We start from the raw sequence: 4,862 nt of genomic DNA on the forward strand, positions 1-4,862 counted from the left end.
TACTATCTGCCTCTTTAATCTCCCCTTATCGCCTACCTACCCGCCTACTACGTCGGCCCTCCCAACGTAGCTCTCGTCGCGTTCTCCCGCGATAGCAAATCTCTCTAGATTAGAGGTAATTAAAATAAAACCTATCGGAGAGGGACTGAATGGTTTTCGCGATTTATTTAACTCGACTTGTAAGGATCTAGGTGTCTCTAACTCTTTAGATACGTCGCGTTAGATAAGTAATAAAGGTAACCGTTAATTTACCTAGTATAAGCTCTATCTAACACTCGTAGAACTAAAGGATATTTTGCTTAATCTAATACTTACTCTATATAGCCTTCCTACTTCTTATTTATTGCCGTCTAATAGCGGTAATAAAAATCTCCTTAGTGATCTGTTAAGACTTAATTTAGTAGTTAATTCTAACGGCTTTAATATTAAATAGTTCCTACCTCTCCTAAATGCGATCCTTTATATTAAGCCTAATAAGATTATCTAGGAGAAAGTATACGTCACCGTAACAGAGTCTATACCTCCTCCCTAACTACTACCACTCCATATTTAATAAACCCCATATCTGCACAATATAAGTAGCTTTACTCACTCGTCCAAATATAGGAAATATATAGATTATATTCTAAAGGAGGAGCTGGGCTCCCTTTATATTGGGATTCCTAGCTTATATAAAGCATTCTTTAGGGAAGTAGAAGGTCTTAAAGCAGTAAGCGCCGCCGTTTTTAAGAAATGTAAGGAAGGGGACAATCCACTATATACTAAGAAGGGCGGTTAGCGTAACTGGCCTAAAGACGCGAAAGAATATGGAGTCCTGAAGTGGTTTAATAAGCTAATTATATTATTTCTAGACTTTATAAAGGAGTATAGGTTCGTTCTAAAGGAATAATAAAGACTAGTAGAGTATACTTAGCAGCCCTTGTAAGGATCTACGGCCGACTAAAAGCTAGATATCGGCTTCGTGGACGATCTAATAGCCGGCGAAAGCTCCTAATACTATTGGTTACATATACTTATACTAGGAGAGCTAAAGAGTAATCTAAACACTAATATAGCCTTAAAGGCACGGTTTGATTTGGGGAAATACATAAGAGAAGTCTTCGCCGCTTTGGACACTTATTGCTTTGTCCTAGGCTTTACCCTTTATAGATCTATTATACGGCTATAGAAGTATAACTAGGTAGGAGGCATTATATTATTACTATTCGATATTAATAAAGATAGACTATAATTTACCTTAGTAATATTGGGATTTCTCTAGATAAACAAGGAGTAGCTTAGGTTCGACCCTACTATTCTAATATTAGATAGCAAGCGATATATTAAGGTTGTGCGCAATAATTAGACTAAGTGTCTTATCCTTAATAAACCTATAAAGCGGGCACGCTATATTACTAGTTAAGCGACTACTTGCTGGAAAGTATACCATAAGGGGGATACCTCTAAGATACCCCTCGTTATTAAAGACTTATAGTAGTACCCGCAGCGCGAGGAAGAAGGTAAACTGCTACGTAAGGTAACGGAGAAAGAAGTAGTTAATATAGCCAAGTACTATTACTATAGGACAGTTTATATAGGCGGTAAAGAAGATAATATTTATAATAATATCCGTAAGGGGCTAGATATTATAAGAGCGATAAATTATAAGCTAGGAGATATAATAATACCTCTAGGACCGGCTAGAGTAAAAATTAGTATAAGGGAAGGCCGAAGTTCTAGCAGAAAGAGGTTGTCTAGCTACGCCCTATTACCGCCTAGTAAGCGCATATATTCGGGCTCTCCGCCTAAAGGCGGAAGGCGCCCTATAACCCTAAATCGAGTATATTAACGCGTTATTACTAGGGACTATAGAAAGCCTCTTTACAAGGTAAGCTCTTAGGCTATAATACTTACTATACTAGAGGGTGGCATTAAAGGATATAAGTCTTTATATACGCGGGCCGGTATTATCTAATATAACATTTTAATAGGCAACCTTATAATAAACGAGGAAGATAATAATCCTTCTTAGCCGGCATTCTTAATCGACTTTAATCTTGCGATTAAAGAGCTATAGGAAGGGCCTTTAGAAGCGCGGGGTAAGACCAGTATAAGAGCGTTTATAGTGATTGGAGTGCTCCTAGGCGAGATACACTTAGCTTAGTATAATTTTAAGTCGTTCTTTTAGGTGCTATTCTAGATATATATTTACTATAATGGACCTAATAAGAAAGGTAATATTATTAATAGGTTTAATAAGTAGAATTCTATAGATATAGAAGAGCTAGCTAAAATAAAAAAAGGGGTAGTAGCTGATAAAGAGGATTTTCTTAAGACTGTAGGTGATAACTTTTTACTATACTATTAGCCACTAATCTCTTAGGTTAATAGATTATGGAAGGTAGTATTTCTAGGCGGTAGGAGGCGAAAGGGAAAGGATAAAAAACTTCCTTCTTAAATAAAGGAGGTGCTTTAGGAAGTAAGGAAGGATCTAAAGGTACTAGTAGAGTAGATAGAATAATATTTTATTACTCTTCTACTATATAAGTAAAGTTTTATAGAGATTTGGGCGACTAAGACTAGATAGTAACCTTTAGTTAAAACGTATATAAAACAGCGTTGGGCGAGTCGCCTAGGCTAAATAAACTTAGGAAAGTAGATAATCTAATCTTCCGCTAGATCGCCAAGTCCCTATACCCTACTATCCCGTATAGGCTTTATATTTCTATAAAATATATAATCTACTCTCTAGCCTATTAGAAGCCGCCTTATACCGCCTAAGTAGGGGCTATAGAAGAATTAATCCCCTACTCTAACTAATCCCCTTCTCTAACTAATCCCATACTTAAATAAATCCCCTACGGTAGCTAATGCCTATATATTTTGCCGCCCTATAGGAACTAGTCCCCTACTCTAATAAATCCCCTATAGGATTTAGTCCTCTACTTAAACAAATCCCCTATACTAATAAATCCCCTATAGGATCTAGTCCCCTACTCTAATAAATTCCCCACGGTAATAAATCCCCTATAGCAACGAATCCCCTACGGGTGCCAACGCCTACATATTCCACCGCCCTACGGGAACTAATCCCCTACGGCTTGTATTCCCGTACGGCTTTTACTCCCCCACGGGAGCCCATAGCTATATTTTCCTCTCCCGTACGGGAACTAATACCCTACGGCTTCCGTTCTCCTATTCCCAGATCTACTAGTAATTTGCCCGCGTTATAGCCTACTATATAGGCCTTATTATTATAGGAGCAAGCAAGTATATAGGCTTATGCCCCGTATAGGGATAACAGCTATTTACGCTCCCCTTAAGAGTAACGTCCCCTACTATAAAGCGAGATATACACCAAGCTAGGATATATAAAAGGTACTTTAACTTTTAGTAACTAAATCTCTTTATATATATTAATATTTGCTATAGTTCTGCATATACTTTATACTATAGCTATTTATAAATATTAAAGACCTCTCCTACTTAAAAATTACGATTATATTGTTACCATTATGCTTAAGTTACCGAGATTGTTCTTATTACATAAAATAGTATTCCTTCGCTATAGGACTACTTATAAGCTCTAAACACTTAAAATATATAGAGAGAGTATTACCTAAACTGGAGAGCCTAAAAATAACGTAGTAAGCTATTATTAGCCTAATGTCTACTATCGCGCGCAAATTTATATAAGGTTGCCACCCTAGTTAATACTTCTAATTAGACCTATTAGGGATTCTAGGCCAAGCCAATACCGTAACTAAATGTATATAAGTAAGATAAGGTTAACCTATAGCTTACGCCTATAGCTTACGGTATATATAGCTGGTATTTCTTATAACCTTAAGGCTAAGCCCTACGCGGTTTAGAATGGTAAGGACTCCTAGCCTAACGCTATTGAGCTTACAGAATGCTATAGGCTGTTTAGTATACTACCCTAAGTTTTAAGGCAGCGGTAATAGAGCCTTAGTAAAGCCTCCTATTCTTTAACCATATAGACACAAAGTCGAAGCCCAGAGCCACCTCCGCCGCCGCCTCTGAGCATCTCTAATAACGCGTTTAATCTGCGACTTCTTAAGGCGCGACTTATAGTAGACTGTATTAGCTGCGATAAACTGCTTATAGTATTTAATAGACCACATCGTCTCCTAACCACGTCCGTCCTGTCTTTAAGCTTGCTGCCATCTACCCTATTCTATAATCGCGCCTCCCCATTACGGACTAACGTGCCTCGCTACCTTCTTTAAGCCACTTCGCCGCTATAGCTATATTCCCTAATACGGTTTTAGTAATAATATCCCTCTCTTAACCCTTCTATAGAAGAATTATACCCTCTAGTAATAAATAGCTGCTTATACAAGCCGTACAAGTTATATTAACTTAGGACCGCCCCTACTCCTCTACCGCGCAACCAAAAGATAACCGCTATTAGATTCCTAACTGGGTTTAATATAACAAACTACCTTAGCTCTAGACTTACAAGTATAGTATACCTAGACTCCTCCTCTAATTCTATTATTAAATATCCTTACTAAGTAGAAGAAGAGCCCGCTATTAAAGTTAAGAGACGGATCTACAAGCGGTTCTAGCAATACGGCGGGTATAAAGGCCTACTAAAGTTTTATGGTACCTTTAAATCTAGTATCCGGCTAGAATATGCGAGTAAAAATAGACTCCGCTAATATATCTAAACCTATAAGATTTATACTAAGTAATTGTTGGTCACACAGGGTGACTTACTAATAACGACTACTTGAGTAGGGTTACAGTGATGTTGGTTAATAAAGCTTTTTGATTGGAATAAGGAAGGGCGAGGAGCTTAAGGCTCCTCGCCACGCTAGTGCCGCGGTGACACGTGATGGCAACTTGCCATCACGTGA

This window comes from Cenococcum geophilum (assembly GCF_001692895.1).
Source record: "Cenococcum geophilum 1.58 unplaced genomic scaffold K441scaffold_96, whole genome shotgun sequence".
Classification (NCBI taxonomy): domain Eukaryota; kingdom Fungi; phylum Ascomycota; class Dothideomycetes; order Gloniales; family Gloniaceae; genus Cenococcum; species Cenococcum geophilum.